Source organism: Lepidochelys olivacea (assembly GCF_965140295.1).
Source record: "Lepidochelys olivacea isolate rLepOli2 genome assembly, chromosome: 7".
In the NCBI taxonomy this organism is placed as follows: Eukaryota; Metazoa; Chordata; order Testudines; family Cheloniidae; genus Lepidochelys; species Lepidochelys olivacea.
The window spans coordinates 99,663,738-99,681,038 of record NC_140417.1 but is presented as its reverse complement, the minus strand read 5'-3'; the positions used below and the strand labels follow the sequence as shown (position 1 = coordinate 99,681,038).

The 17,301-nt window shown below is 39.9% G+C and overlaps 1 protein-coding gene across 4 annotated transcripts in view; it reads right to left on the bottom strand.

The window, feature by feature from the left end:
• The window catches only part of TCERG1L (transcription elongation regulator 1 like), a 258,114-nt gene that overhangs the window by 109,169 nt on the left and 131,644 nt on the right, over positions 1–17,301 (bottom strand). The window lies entirely within an intron of this gene.

Here is a 17,301-nt window from a genome sequence, read left to right as displayed (position 1 = left end):
CAGAATACACCAAATAACCTATTTGCCCATCAGAACTAATCAACACAGCTCTATTTTCTAATATGGATTCCTCACAATGAACTGCTTCTGGACAAGAATTATTCTCCAAAATTATTTGGCAAATGATTTAAAACAAGAGTACATCCAAGAAAATCACAATTTTCTCACACAATTCAAAAACTGAAAAAGTCTAAATGAATCAAATACAATATTTATGATGAATTAGTCACTGTCACTCAGCTCTATTGCTAAATCTATGCTAATTAAAACTGAGCTACTTAGTCTTTAAGATACATTTCAATTTAGAGCTACTGCAAAATTCATTGTTAAAATTTAAGCATTAATTTTGAGCTATGTGTGAGTTTACTCATATAATGTCTACTCTGGCCAAGCATGATGCAATATGACCAGATTTTTCCAGTCTTTTGCTTCATTGAATAGTATAACTGTAGTTGGGGTAGCTGTCAACCCCCGTTTTTCTATGTTATACAGTAGTTCGTGGGGAATATTTCTGTAGTACTTGCTCTTTGTTGTAGCAGGAATACACAAACATTCCATAAAAACTCCATAAACACACTTGGAGTCTTTTGAATCGCTGATTACAAGTTTTTGAGGGAAGGTTAATAAGCAAAACTATTAACCACATATAAAATATCGATCATACTGTTGACTATAACCACCAATTCACAAAATAAATGATATATCTTAAATCAGACTTATTCCTTAAAAACTACTATTTGTGACTGTTTATACCATTGGTAGCAACTCAATCTGGTATTTCTTATTCATATCTGAGATATAAATAAGCATATACAAAAATGTTAGGACTTTTACATGCTATAACTGGCACCACAAGTACTTTAGAACTCAGTTGTCAAAGATACATAATGCATCCTAGCCACAGACAATTGAAGAGACTTGGCATGTTCAAAGGGTCACACATCTTAGCATATATATCCCCTAACGGATTTTATATAAGCTGCTCATGCAACGAGAATAGAATAAACTACTCCTGTTGAAAGTCCAGTAACTCTCCCCCAGCTCCTCCAGCTTTGATATTCAGGAGACAACAGTGAGATCTATTATTCGACTGAGAGACACTGCCCCAGAAAGTGGTGCAAGCCACAGTAATTGAATCACTTACACCTTTGGTAAACCCTGGGAATGTATTGTAGTGACCTATGGCAGAGCGATGAAGTGGGTGATTTGATCTGTAGGCTTTGTCCATCTCTAGTTTCTAAGGCACAGATTGTCCTCACCCAACATGGGAAGGGCTAGGACCAAGGGAAAGTCCCATTGATTCCTGTTGCACAGTTTAAAATGATCCTGTCACAAATGGGGTTCTGGCTCCCAATAGGGATAAACTGCCTCTGGTCTCTTTTACTTGTCACAGACTCTTCAACTACTGAAGGGGTTTCTACAGCACAGAGGAGTCTGCTAAAAACGTAATGCGTATTCAGGCTGCTTTAACTTTAATTGGTTTCCTGTTGGTGGGAACAACGCTTAACACCCATATCCACCTTTCAACATGGAGTCTGGGGACTATACCACAGAGGTGTCTCAGCTGCACTCTGAAGCAGTGGAAGATCCCCATGCACAGACTTGGGCATGCATGATCTGGGTCCAGAATCTCTACAAAAGTACATCTTCAAGATCACTGACTAATATTTACTGTCTTTTCCAGTTAAAAGGTTATAAAGTTGCTAGTTTAATACATTGTTTCTCCTATTATCAATTACATTTTCCCAAATGAGCACTGAATTTTAGGCTATAAACCAGCACCATGAGGTCTACCTTGCTCACAGGTGAAGAGGATTTAAAAAACACAGTAAGTCATTTTAATGGTGCTCCATTTTTTATAAGACTTGATCTTTTACTGCAACAGAAGTGGCAAAAATGTATAATTTATTAAAGTAATAATGCTTTATAGAACTAGAAAGGAAAAGTTCTTATTAAGGGTTAAAATTACAAAGGAACCATCTAGGAAAAATAAACAAACAAACAAACAAACAAATAAAAGCTCTGCCAAAAATGACAGGTACTTGAGAAAGTGCTAGGAGTTATTTAAGGCATTAAAAGGATGGGATAGATTTTTTCAGTTCAGTGAATACTGCCGGTGATGCATTTTTACAATATAAACTACTATAAACCAGGATGGCTCCAAGACATCATAACATGGCACAGGATAGAGGTAAGGTGATTTAGTCATTTCAACTTTGTTTCATTTTTGTGTTGTGAAAGCAATGCAGATAGGAGTGGCACCAGCCCAGCAGGGATGCTTTCCAGCTCTAATTGACATCAGGAATACGGGACAATCATAGACCAAATGAGAGTCCAAATGTGCTGAAAGCATTGTGGAACTATCAGAGTTATTGAGGAGCAAGGATCTGAACCTATGTAGATGGATAGTTATTTTGGGATCAGAAGTGATGAGTATGCTGCTTTTGCTATTGGCACTTAAAACTACTGGCATATTAGTAGTACATAGTTTTGGAATACATAGTTTCCTTTAACCACAGAGTCAATTCCAGCCCTTCAACCTTCTGAGGTTGATAAATTGCATACTGTGCATGTGTGTACTTTGCGCGAGGGACTTTCAGCTGAGATCTTAAAATGTGAGGCATGTCTGCTTCATGAGTACATTAATGATCTAATAGCACTTTTCTATAATAGTAGGAGTTGGGGCTGTGTTCTGTTCATGCTGTGCGGTGGTAATGGTGGGGTTACCTTCGGATCCAAAAGTAGCTGCATGTCAATGGCACTGTTTTTCGACATACCTTGGGAGCTAGTGCAGCAGGAAGGAAAGGGACTCTGCAAGTCTTCCATATGAAACAAAGATTTACATCAAACAGGATTCAAACAGGAGCAAAAAGCCTTAAATCATGCAATACATGGAAAAGGAATGCATTATACATTAAGGAGCACTTTTATCTTTGTATTGCGGTAGCATCCAAAGGACCACATCAGGACTGGCACCCCATTGTACTTAATGTTGTACTGACACACAAGTAAATGTGAAAAACACCAGTAGGGAAGGGTCCAGATGTTGTGATGGTAATAGAAATAAGATCACATGGTTGCATAGCTCATGGTGGTTCAAAATCATCTGAAATACTAAATACAATTAGCTATCCCTAACTGCTGTACAATCTAGCCATGCATGGTTGGCTGATTTCTTGTAGGCATCAGAACAGATGTGTGTCTTAAGGGATATGAAAGATGAGAGGGCAGTGGCATTGTGGACTAATCCAGGAGGGCTTTCCAAGCACAAGGGGAAGCATGGAATAAAGCAAGGAAATGATTGCGGAAGAAGCGGTCAAATGAACAGCCTAGGCTGGAAACGTTTGGCAGAGCAATAGGAGAGTCGATGATACCAGAAGACCTCTCTGGTCTGCTTAACCTCCTAACTAAAACAGTCCACAGTCTTCTTCCTGCTACCCTCATCCCTTTGGGAGAATAGTTGCCTGCTAGCAATTACCCTTGATGAGCCAGTAGGGGTTACTTGAGGGAAATGCAGAAAAGTTTAATTGCCAGCAGCTGTGGGAAACACTCCAGTAAAGAAGCATTTCATTATCCCTTCTTATTTTTAGTCATTAAATCAGTAACAAGAAATTCCTACAAGACATCTGAGTAGCATGAGCAAGGAATCACTTTGCAATGTACTGTAATTAATTTAATACAGAGACACTAATGGAAGTCTCCAAAATAGATCATACGGAAGAGATTAATTAGATACCATAATAATAGGCACCTTAAATAGTGTTTTACTAAATATAGAAGCCTTTGAACTTGGCAATCGCTAACAAGATATCAAACCATTCTTCAGTTCGAGGAGATTCATGTGGTGATTACTTTTTTAAGGCCTGCCTCTGCTCCTATTGAAGACAATGACAATACTTATATTAATTTTTAAAAGAACAGGGTCTTAGAAGATAAATGTCAGAGTGGTAGCCGTGTTAGTCTGTATCAGCAAAAACAACGAGGAGTCCTTGTGGCACCTTAGAGACTAACAAATTTGTCTGGGCATAAGCTTTCGTGGGCTAGAACCCACTTCATCAGATGCATGGAGTGGAAAATACAGTAGCAGGTATAAATACGTGAAAAGATGGGAGTTGCATTACCAAGTGTGAGTTCAGCCTAACAAGACAATTCAATTAACAGCAGGATACCAGGGGAGGAAAAATAACTTTTGTAGTGGTAATGAGAGTGGCCCATTTCAAACAGTTGACAAGAAGGTGTGAGTAACAGTAGGGAGAAATTAGTATGGGAGAAGTTAGGGCTAGCTTTTGTAATGACCCAACCACTCCCAGTCTTTATTCAGGCCTAATTTGATGGTGTCCAGTTTGCAAATTAATTTTGGTTCTGCAGTTTCACATTGGAGTCAGGTTTTGAAGTTTTTTTGTTGAAGAATTGCTACTTTTAGTTCTGTTACTGAGTAACCAGGGAGATTGAAGTGTTCTCCTACTGGAGCAATGCCCCTCTGCATCAGGAATTATAACATTCAAAAATCAGTGGGAGAACACTTAGAACTCCTCGTTGTTTTAGAAGATAAAGTAGCTCTGAGGAACAACCACTGCTCACAAGGGTTCTACCATCTGAGTCTCAGGTGTCTCTGAATATATAAGAAATCTCCACAGAAGATCACTCATATAAGGTGTCCCTCTGTCTTTCAAAGCCTTCCCACCATATCCTCTGACATATTGAGTAAAATCTTGTTTCACATTTATTGGAAAACCATTTCTTAAATGATAATTGCTATGATTTATACTACATAAGCATGTTCAGAAACTAAATATATAATATTTATTATAGAACAGGGGACGCCATTTTAGATTGTTTCCTTTAGCTTTGTAAAATAGTATTAATGATAACAAGGAGGAAATATTTTTCCTATCACTTTAAACAATTAGAGAAACAGGTTACAATGATATTCACTCTTCTAGACTCTTCTAATTTGGGTGAGGCAAGAATCAATATGTACATAATGAATTTCTTGTTATCTCCCTTAGGAAGGAATAGACAGGGAAGGCTAGATAACTAGTTTGAATTTATTGAAAAGGGTCATTTTCAAGATAATGACAAGCTTCATTAAGAAAGTTAGAGAGAAAATGTCATGCTTTGTTCTCTCATATTATCAACATTTTAATATTTCCCTGTAATTTCCAGGCAGACTCTAGGAGCCAAATTCCCTGAAAGTCCATACTACACTATACTGCTGGGTTATTCCCTAGTGGCAGACCATATTCCAAAAGAGAAGGCTGTGGATGTGCAATGTAAACACGATATCTTACACTGAAATTGGAGCCAGTGTCTGGAAAGTGGCTATGCCCAGTGTGGCCGGTGCATCAATTGATGGAGTAGTTCTACGGATATTCTCCCACCAGCACAACTCCTCCACAAACACAAGCCATTAGAACTGCTCCCTAATGGAAAACCCACGGAAGACAAGAGCAGAAACGATGCTTGCCTTTTGCCATGGAATTTATACCTCCCTGTACCAGTTTTTGCCTTTGACTGAGAGACATCAGAGTGGCTAGTGTCTATAGTATATATCTGAATTCACCCCAGACAGATGATAAAAAAAACATCTGAGTAACTGATGAAAGTCTAGTCTATGAAAAGAATATAGAAAGTCAAATTATTTTCCTGCTGGAAGGTTTGCAGCTGCTGGGTTTTTTGTTTTTTGTGGTTTTTTTTGGTTTAACATGAGAGTGAACTTAGTGTTCATTACAATTTACTGATAATGCTTGTGTTCCTCCACATAGCTTTGCCTAGGTTCTTCAATATTTACAATGACTTCCAATTATGATAACCTGAGTAGTGGTTCAATGATGTAGACAAATGGCAATTGAGATGAGACCACCTTTTTGCTTGTGAGCTAAGAAAGGGTGTGAACTCAGGTCTGATACATGTGGCCAATCCCACACCTCCATCATATGGAACTAATGCATTGATCAGGTGACCTTGACAGAGATAAGATATCATTTAATGTATATATTGGGCCTGATCCTGAACCTCTGAAGTTAATGGGAGCTTTGCCATTGATGTCAATGAGTGCAGGATTGAGCCCAGTTCACCTGAAGTTTGATATCCTCTCTTCCTTTATAGTTATTTCAACTTTGACACCCTCAAACCACAGATTTATATAAAAAAGTAATCAAAATAACTCATTTCTGATTGCCCACACTGATTTAATCTTTTTAGAAATGCACTGAAGTCCTTAGTCACAGCTTTGCTGCTGTGATGAGTTGAAATATCATTATAAGCACTTACAACAATTATTCTCATTTCCTATAGTGAAAAGCAATGGAAGTATTTCCATTTGGAGAACAAAATTAAAAAAATATTAGAGATGAACTTGAATTAGAACCCCAAGTCTATCCCTTCACATCATTTATTTTGCAGGGGAAGGAGGAGATTCGGGTTCCTATCTGAAGATCTAAATCTTTCTCTGTGGTTTTCTTTCTAAGTTGGATTCAGTTCAGATACAGCACCAAATGCTCCAAATCTAACAAGAACAGCTCGTCTGAAGAGAGTTCCATATTTTTGGGCCAAAATCTTGAGAGAACAGCAATCTGACCCAAAACCTGAACCCCAGTCATGGCTTAGCCACCATGACTTACAAGGCACACTAAAGAAAAAAAAAAACTAGAACTTTATGAAAACTACTTTAGAATGCATATGAGAAAGTCACAAATGTAAAACTAGTGCAGTGCCGTCCTGTGGCTTGCAATTTATTTCATGTTTGCAGGAACAAAGAAAATCATTCCATGGCTATCTTGACTACCACAATTCAGTGCAACTGCACTTCTATTCCCCCTTTGTGGTCCAGCAACGGCACCCACTCCAGGCTCCTGACTCCTCAGCTGCCACCTCTCTTGGGCAGAGACCCATCTCCCTCTCTCTCTCTCCCCTCTCCTGACCAGGGTTTTCCCATGCTGCACAATTCCCTGTGAACACTGACTTCCCTACCAAGTCACACTGCCTAAGACTCCATACTTGTCTCTCTCCCCAGAGGCTACAAACGGTGTAATTACCTACAAGCATAAAATACTATACAGCTCTTTCTAAGCAAGCAGATTTATTCTTAATGTTACATTACAGAAAAACATATATAAAACCATAGAAGACCCTGTTAATACATGTTAATAAGTTTACCAGAGATCACCTCAACTCCAACCTCAGGTTCTGGCAGGTGTCAGTCCTTCAAACCCCATCAAAGGTTTTTTTATGTGATCACAAATTCATAACAACTTCAGCTCAGAACAAGCATACCGGTGTATCTGTGTGTCACTCCTTTATACAGTTTGGGCCTTTGATCTTGGGACCCTGGGAACAGGTAATCAACAGACCCTCTTCTCAGGGCATAGCTTCAAAGAGCTGGGTTTTTGCATAACAGTTGGCAGGAGGGAGAGAATTTGCATTCACTTCTCCCTAGATATTCCCCAGGAAATTGACTACACACATATTGTACCAAAGTTCATTCTTGTCTGCTATATTGTTCAATATAGTCCTCTGATCATCCAGGCCCACAATAATACATAACTTTTTGATTTAATACAATGGACTCCAAAACCTAATTTAAAAATGTGTCTCAAAGATATTAAAGGAAGCTGCCATATCTGTCACATTAACCACACATAGTCTGAGATATGAATGAGCCAGCAATTCAAAGCTAGGGATGCAAAATGCTCACACATATATGCACACAAATGGTGAGATGTCTAGGCACATCAGGCATCTGCATACAAAAATTAGGGATGCATAAATACATAATACAATTATGTATGCCTAACTTTGGAAATCGGTGTAACTGTATTTGTTATGGTATATATTTCATTATTTCTTTATAGCTTGCCATATGATTTATATACATGCACCTTTTGAGCGGTTCATTCTATTCATTCTGTCAACATGTGTGTTGTATGTTCAGACATAATTCTCTATATTTCATTGTCTCTTTAGCTCTTTTCTCGATGATGATTTATTTTCACATTTAGTTACAATAAAATTAATAGTGCAGCTCTCACCACAAATGAAAAAATTAGTTCACATCTCTCATCCAATTCATTCAGGCTTTTTTTTTTTTCATGTGTATGAACCATGTTCCCTTGTTCAGTTTAAGTGTATCTTGTGCCCATCCCAATACACTTGATTGATGTAAGGCAATCATATCCTTTAAGGAATAAATATTTGTGATTTTTAGCACTTCATGATCATAAAAAAAGCAATCTTTGCAATAGATTGCTTTGGTATGCAAATGTTAGATAAGCACTAAGGATTTGGTTTTATGTCATAATGTAACATACGCTTTCAAAATGAACTTAATATAACCTTCAGGAATGGAATATTACCTAAGCACAAACCACAAAGAACCTAACACACACTCACATCTACAGTGAGCATTTTATGATTAAGTTAAGGAATATTGTGTTGCAAAATGATAATGAAGTATTCAACATTTATTTAAAAAATACAAGCAACTTGTGTGTAAGTGGAACTATGCTCAGGGAAACATTACTGGAAGCAATAAGACCATATCTGCTGGAGGTTCAGAAATCTGAAGAGTTATTGCAAATGAATCAATGTCCTGATTTGCATATTTGAAGAATACATATTACCTTATTTATATAAATGACAGAAAACGTCCTGAATACCAGAACTTAAGACTGACATGGTTGCAGCATGGAATGAGCTTTAGGAACATAGCATTCTCTATTATCCAGACTGGCTCTGGTATCGTCTCGGGGCAGTATCCAGGTAACTCTGACAGCTCCTTGGGGCTCTGCCCCTGGTCCAGGACTGGGTGGAGGTCTGCAATTGAGGTGCTTGTTTCCTGTCTGGGGAAGGGGAGTTCTGCTGTCAGCTGAGGGATGCTCTGCCTGGGGTGCTGGCTCCTTGCTGGGTGCCTAGAACTGGCAGTGTCTTATTATCTTGTTATGGCGGCTCTTGCTTCTCTGTTTGTGTGTGTTGTGGGGAAGTGGTCTGGCTCCCCTGCCTGGTTCCTGTAGCCAGGGAGAGAGTTTGACTATACAGCCACAGAAGGGTTGGAGAACTATGCTCAAGGCTATAACTCTGAGGTTAGAGTCTTGGAAACATAGCATAGCCCTAACCTTCAAGAAACAGTACAGACTAGAGTATCAAACATACAACTTTTGGATTGGGTTGGGTTGGGTTGGATCTGGTTCCCAGGGTGTAGCTGAGCAGCGTGCCTGACATATTCATATTGTGCAGAATAACAGCTGTTTTTAAAGGATTTTCTAGCCCTCATGGCAGCTGAGGAAACCCTCCAAATGTGAAGTAATTTCTGCCTGAGGCTTCAAACAGTCTGAAACAATGACTTGAAGAGGTGAACTCCACTGTTCCCTATTAATCTCAAGACGAGTGATGACATGTCATTCTATTCTGGTTCCATCCCCCAAAAGATCAGCAAAGAGGGTGGGAATGAAGCTGTCCAGGGGTGGAAATTGGTAGTTGCTGCAGGGAGTAAAATGCAGAGAGAAGAATAGAGGAAACATGTAAGAACAGAAAAAAAGGAAGAAAAACAGAGAAAAGACATTTGCGAAGAAGGAGAAACAATGAGCACAAAAAATTCTGGTTTAAAAGGGGTGGGAGAGTTCTCACTGAGTGATACTGAATGTGAAAATAAGGGACTGAACAAATAGACTGAAATTGCAGTCAATTAAATTCAATGCATATTTTTACTTCAACAAGGGAAAATTGTCACGCATAATAAATAAAAATGTAGTTATTGCATAAAAATTGTATTCATCCCTTCATCCCTGTGCAAACCTTGCTGTGACATTGGTGACTGATCTGCTGTAGATTGAGAGGAATATGAAGTCCTGAATTATATATCCCAGCCCAGGGACCATAATTAAACAGGAAACCTGGTCCTCTCCTCCGAATGAGTTTGATACCTTTGACACAGGAAAAGGAGGAGGAGTACTTGTGGCACCTTAGAGACTAACAAATTTATTTGGGCATAAGCTTTCATGGGCTAAACCCCACTTCATCGGATGCATGCATCAGATGCCCAGCCAAAGCGTCTTGTGGCACACCACGGGCTTACCCTGAACAAGTTGCGAACCAAGTTTGGGAAACCCTGATCTAGAAAAAGGATCAATTAACCAGTCTGTAAAAATAACATAGGCTTGAACCATGCACTTTTTATATATCCAAAGGGAACGAGGCTGTTTCAACAAATGCCTCTCAGTAAAATAAGAGAGCATGTCTATGTTTTGCAGTCTCTGATTAAGAGGGTCCTATGACTACTAGAATGCAGGCTCTGAAAATGTTTGTCATTCTGAATAAAAGTTGGGTTTATGAAGCACAGTTTATGTAAACTCTCATCAAGACTACCTGTCATTTAACTGTCTGGAGAATACACAGACTTAACAAATTCTAGCACAACACTACTCCTGAACAAAGAGATCTATTCATTTTTTAAAAAAGAGACTCCAGTAACATCTTACTTTGGAGTACTTTGTTTTTTAAATGGCTAGTACTTTAGTACCCTAAAATCTGTCTAAACTCACTGAAGTGAGTGGGTGGATGATCTCCTTCATTACTTCCAATGTGTCTGCCTGGTGTTGCTCACTGGGAGGCTAATACCTAAGACACAGCTATTTTCACAGCCCATTTAGATGGAGTATAGAATGTTTAATGAGTTTGATGGCAAGGGAGCAACATAGGAATGTTCCTTTTTTCCAGGACATACAGTATAAGACTTCATTCATAATACTCCTATATATCCATACCTAGGTAGGTAATTTCATTAAAGATTAATCTAAAGATAAACAGATTTTGTGGTCCTAATTCAGCAAGGTACATACCCAACTATAAACATGAGAGTAGTCCCATTTCATTAAATTCCAAATAGTGACCATTTTAATTAAACATTCCCAGTAGGAAGCAGAGGTAACAAGAGTCCAGGGACCATCAAACTATTGCAGATCCTAGCCTGGCCCACTTCTGACAGCTAAGGCTGCTGTGGTAGGATGGACACCCCTTTATAACGCCTTATCATTGGCATCAATATAATCAGCAACAGATAATAGTTCTGGATCTGGTGCACAATGGGGCATGGAGTAATTATACCTTTGCATAGTGCTCACTTTTGTGTGTGTGTGTTTTTATAAAATGGCATTCAATGTTTTTAAATGCATTGTATACATGTGAGTTCACATATTTTTCTCTGAAAATTTCTAAAAATATTATGAAAAGGTGGTTTTCCAGATGGCTTAGTATACTTGTAATAATATCACTGGTGCAGAGAGCCAACTTTTATGAATCCCTGATTATGATTCATCCATTTTGACGAATGTATTGACATAATTTAGGTGATATTATATCTGGCCAAGACTAAAATGATGTGGTTAAATTAAAAATGGGCTAATTAATCTCCTAATACAATGACATATGTATTTGAGACTGTTCCTTTAGTAATGGTATGATTATTTTATGACTTTCAGAAATCTCACATTTGTATGTATTTATTGTTTTAAGAAATCCTGCTAACTGATTTTTGAATCAGGGAAAAATCCAAATCCTTATTCCACACTCACTGGACCTTTCAGCTGCAGAGCAGTGTTGTTCTTTTGTATAGGGGAGGAAGGTGGGTAGAAATCACCAGCTGAGATCAATAGTCCAATATATTCTGGGACTATGCACAGGGAATTACTCTGTGTGTTCTGGAAGCCTAATCTCTAGGATTTATTAAATCCCATTTGGAAAAGTGGGGTTGGGAGCGATTCTGTGGCCCTCTTAGCCCATTGCCCATTTCCCACTGCTGTTGTGGGGAGTCACAAACCGGTATACTAGCCATAAAGTACCAGCCACCCCATGGGAAGAATATTCTATCCCAGTATTATCCCCACAGCTACTGAGGCTCTATACAAGGAACAGGATTAGCCCCCTCAAACCATAAATTACTTATTTAATTAGTATAGACGTAGCCAATGATCTCTTATCCTTAGAAATATAAATAGCAGATTTGTTCATTCTTTGTTTTCCCAGTAATAAATGTCCTGCCTACATTTGCTGGACTAAATCCTGACTAGGAGGTGGTAAAGGACATTAAGCCATTTACTTCTATGGAGGCTGGCACCATACCATCCAGACCTATACAGGGAGTCCTCGGACTTACGACACCAATCAGCAATTCTGAGGAACAAATTGTAAGTCGAAACGTTGTAAGTCGAAACCGCTTTTCCCATAGGAATCAATCCTATGAAGGGGGGATTGGTTCCTGAACCAAGGCTTGATACACTATTTTCACCACAATAACCCAGATTTTTGTAGTAAATGAATTATAGATGACTAATGTTGCAACATCAATGTATTTACTGTACACTGTATTTTGTAAACATATAAACTCACATATGCTGCTCAAAGAAAAGGAGTACTTGTGGCACCTTAGAGACTAACCAATTTATTTGAGCATGAGCTTTCATGAGCTACAGCTCACTTCATCAGATGCATACCGTGGAAACTGTGGAAAATGCCAGCAACACAGGTCAGACAGCCAGGGAGAACGGCACGGACGCTGAGCCTCAGCCTATCACAGTTCAAGCTTTCTGATTGGCTGAGCCCGGGGCCGGGAGCCAATCAAAAATGAGAGGCAACCCTATCCAGCAACAAACTACCTTGCTGCCTTGAAGCCAATCAGAAACGACCCCTTCCAGATCCAAACCAGTATAACGCAATCAGGAAGTGATTTCAAGCTCACTTTATGCAAATCGAGCATCCTAAGGGTGAAACAAGCACCATGGGGCGAACCGGGCAGTCAGTTGAAAAGCGTCGTAAGTGGCGTTCGACGTGAGACGGGCGTCATAAGTCTGAGGACTCCCTGTACTCAGCAGCTCAGACCCAATGTGAATCAGGGGTTGTAGAGTAGTTTTTCAGCCACTCTGTAGCAGAGTAGTGTGCTCAGGAAGGAGTGGCAACAAAGAGCTGTTTTTAAACAAGCTCCAGATACCCCCAAAGCAGACGTCTATACCTCCAGCCCCTCACTGTCCTTCATTCAGATTATTACAGCCCTGTGGTAAAACCAGGAGAAATGACACAGGGGAAAGGGGAGTGGTAGAAATGAGTCCCTGAACAGTCATGTCTGTACCAAAATGCATTCAGTACCTCTTGGGAGAGGGGGCTGCATAGGGAGAGATTCTTTCAGATTGCCATTTAAAGGGGGAGGGAAATCATGTCTCCGATAGGCCTACTGTCTATTACATCTGACAGCCCTGTTTCAGAACTACCATCCAGGAGCCCAGTCTCAGCGTGCATCTACACTGCATATTTCTTTTGGCAGTGTATAGTGTACATAGCTGTGTAGCTCCATTATCACGGGTAGAAACAGCAGAGTAGATTGTAAGGCACGGCTTAGGCAAGTGTCATAAATATAAAGGGAAGGGTAAACTCCTTTGAAATCCCTCCTGGCCAGGGGAAAGCTCCTCTCACCTGTAAAGGGTTAAGAAGCTAAAGGTAACCTCGCTGGCACCTGACCAAAATGACCAATGAGGAGACAAGATACTTTCAAAAGCTGGGAGGAGGGAGAGGAACAAAGGGTCTGTCTGTAGTTGTCTTGGCCGGGGACAGAACAGGAATGGAGTCTTAGAACTTTTAGTAAGTAATCTAGCTAGGTATGTGTTAGATTATGATTTCTTTAAATGGCTGAGAAAAGAATTGTGCTGAATAGAATAACTATTTCTGACTGTGTATCTTTTTTGTAACTTAAGGTTTTGCCTAGAGGGGTTCTCTATGTTTTTGAATCTAATTACCCTGTAAGATATCTACCATCCTGATTTTACAGGGGGGATTTCTTTATTTCTATTTTACTTCTATTTTTTATTAAAAGTCTTCTTGTAAAACACTGAATGCTTTTTCATTGTTCTCAGATCCAAGGGTTTGGGTCTGTGGTCACCTATGCAAATTGGTGAGGCTTTTTATCCAACATTTCCCAGGAAAGGGGGGGTGCAAGTGTTGGGAGGATTGTTCATTGTTCTTAAGATCCAAGGGTCTGGGTCTGTAGTCACCTAGGCAAATTGGTGAGGCTTTTTACCAAACCTTGTCCAGGAAGTGGGGTGCAAGGTTTTGGGAAGTATTTTGGGGGGAAGGACGCGTCCAAACAGCTCTTCCCCAGTAACCAGTATTAGTTTGGTGGTGGTAGCGGCCATTCCAAGGATAACGGGGGTAATATTTTGTACCTTGGGGAAGTTTTGACCTAAGCTGGTAAAGATAAGCTTAGGAGGTTTTTCATGCAGGTCCCCACATCTGTACCCTAGAGTTCAGAGTGGGGGAGGAACCTTGACAGCAAGTAAAGACATGGCTGAAGGGTTTGGATAGGTACTCGTGCAGTGATGAGCTGCCAAAATCTTAACAATGGGTTCCCTCCTCACCCCATGAGGGGGTCATTGCCCACCCCCAGGACTCCTGCCCCATCCAACCCCCCTGCGTTCCTTGACTCCCCTCCCCCCCCCCCGGACCCTGCGGAACAACCGGTTCTAAAAGGGCTTCTAAATTTAAGAGCCGGGTCTAGCGAACCGGTGCGAACCGGCTGCAGCTCACCACTGCTCATGTGCATATCCTACCTGCTGTCTACTCACCCAAGCCATGCCTCCCTGTCGACACTGCTATTTTTTATCAGCATAGTGTCCTGTTGCCTCCCTTCCGCTGGGGTCTTTCCCTGGAAAAGACTCCAGTAGTGGGGAAAGGCTCTGGCAGGGAGGAGGCAGCGGGAAAGGCTCTGTCAGCTCCTGGCTGCTGGAGCCTTTCCCCAGTGCAAGGAAAGACTTTCCCTGTGGCAGGAGAAGGGCTCCAGAAGCAGGGAGCTCCCAGAGTGCTTCCCCCACAGCAGGGAAAGGCTCCGGCAGTGGGGAGGCAGTGGGGAAAGGCTGAAGCTTTCTCCAATGCCTCACCTCGGCCAGAGCCTTTCGCTGACATGTAGCTATACATGGTGTGTGGATGTGATGTCCTTTTTATAGTGGTGTGTAACAACTCACCACCAAGAGTGGTATGTGGTATAGATGTAGTCTTAGGTTATACAGTCCCAGTAACTTCTTCTGTGGCTGGTTGTCAACCTGCTATGGAGACATCCTTCCCTTCATTTCCCTGCCATACACAGTGCTTCCAGGACATAATTGGAAAGACCTCAGGGAGAGTGTCAGAGACCCTAGCCCTTTGGCATGGGTGAAATTTAGCCGCCCTGTAACAGCACCATAATCATCCCCGCAAAAACCCTTGGGATATATTTAGCATTTCATTGTCACAGAAGGATGTACAGCTCTTCCAGGCTCCGAATCCCAGAGGGAGCAGAGCCAGAATTTGATCTAGCGTAAGTGCATGTCCTGAATAAAAAACTATTGTCAATATGTAAAATCTCCAGTCAGTACCTTATTTTTTAAAAAATGGTAACCCACACATACACTTCCATGGGTGAAACCAAACAGACATGACAGTCATACAAAAATAGCCACTATTTCGCCTCATGTTTCCCCACAGAACATTTTTTTATCTGTGTATATAGGCACCTAAGTATTACATTCTTTAAAAGAAAAAAAAACAAACAAACCCACACCAGAAATATATTTTGTTATTTATTAAAATCACATGTATGGATTAGGTTTTTTAAAAAATGTTTTTTGCAGCAGGAGACTTTGTTATGCACCATAAAATTCACAATTGTATCCACTTTGTAGTCGGAACTTGGTAGACAACAGTCTGTAAAGGAAATCTCAGATTCTGTTATTTTATTAAACGCACACACACACACGCACACACAATAGATTGTTACTATTGTTCTGTTTGGATTTGTTCTACAAAGTTTCCTAAGTGTTCTTTTGAGTTTAGGATTAAACAAAGCTCAATTTGCACCTGGCTTGAGTGCACATATGATAGATGGAAATTAAATGATCTATAGTAATAGTATACCAATCAACAAAAAAAGAAAAAGCAGTTAGACAGACATTGCCAATGGGACTACAACTTTTAACCTGAGAACCTGTAAACAAAGAGTATGAAGTTAAAATTGTTTACTAAAGCTGAAGACAAAATATCACCCAAAGAATCAGTTTACCATATATAATGCAGTAGACTATCATTAGAAAATATCAGTCTAATGAAAGAGGTCATGCAACTTGTCATCTTTAACAGTTATTGTACAATGCAATATTGGTCTGTTATTAAATGGGGTGTGTTGTTTATGACCTTCCAGTCCTACAGATCTCACAGAAACAGTCATGGGAGCTGCTTATTTCAATTCCTGATTCATTGAGAGTTTTCCTCTTTAAAAAAAGAATGAAAATTTGAATATATTTTGAAGAATATTAATGTAATGGAAAACATCTAGGAAGTAAATATACAAACCAAACAAATGTCAAGCCACAGAAAGGTTTAAAGTTAACTATATACTATTGCTAATATGCTATTATGGACTGATTGCCTTTGTTTGGCAAATAAGGGTGAAATGCTTAAATGATGATCTACAACCAAACAAAAAAAAAAGAGAGAAGCATAAAAGGCTAAAAGAAGAGAGCTGAGATGAGAAAAAAATGAAATGACACCAAATAGTGGGTCTACACTAGAAAATTTGGCGTCCATTTTCCAGTATTGGTGCAACCACATGTATATTAACAAGTGTAGCCCCAGCTCAGATATTTTCAGCACCATGCCATGAAACCTTGAACAGCTTTTCATTATACTATATTGGAAATGGCTGTAGTCTGTCTTTCCCTAGGAGCTTCATCATTGCTAGCCTTGGTGCAGCCGCATTTTTACTGGAATATAGGTATAAAATGTTTGAGTCTAGGTGCTGTCAAAGATGAACCAATGTTATATGCAAAGCTGGTCAGGAATTTTCAGGGAAATTTTTTTGTCAGAGAGGTTTTTCAGATCCAGGATGGATTTTCTGGGGGTGGTAAAGGAAGAAAAAGACCCCAGAATAGCCTGGGGGTCAGAGCACTCACTTTGGGTCTGGGAGACCAGGTTTGTCTGTGCTTTTGAATCAGGCATAGTAGATGGAGGTTCAAGTTGCTGCTTTACCTAATTGGGAGCAGGGATTTGAACCTGAATCTCCCACCTCTGAAGTGAGGGCCCTAACCACAAGGTTACTAGCTATTTGGGGATGGGAAGAGGAGGGCTCTGTTTTTTTCATGAAAATTTCTATAGGTCTTGGTTTTATCCCAATGCAAAATGAATCCCAATGCCAAAACCCTGAACTTTTTTTGAAAATAGAATTCTATTTTCCCTCACCACACCTAGTTATAAGTCTATTGGAGAAAGTGTGATTCACATGACCTAGCATGG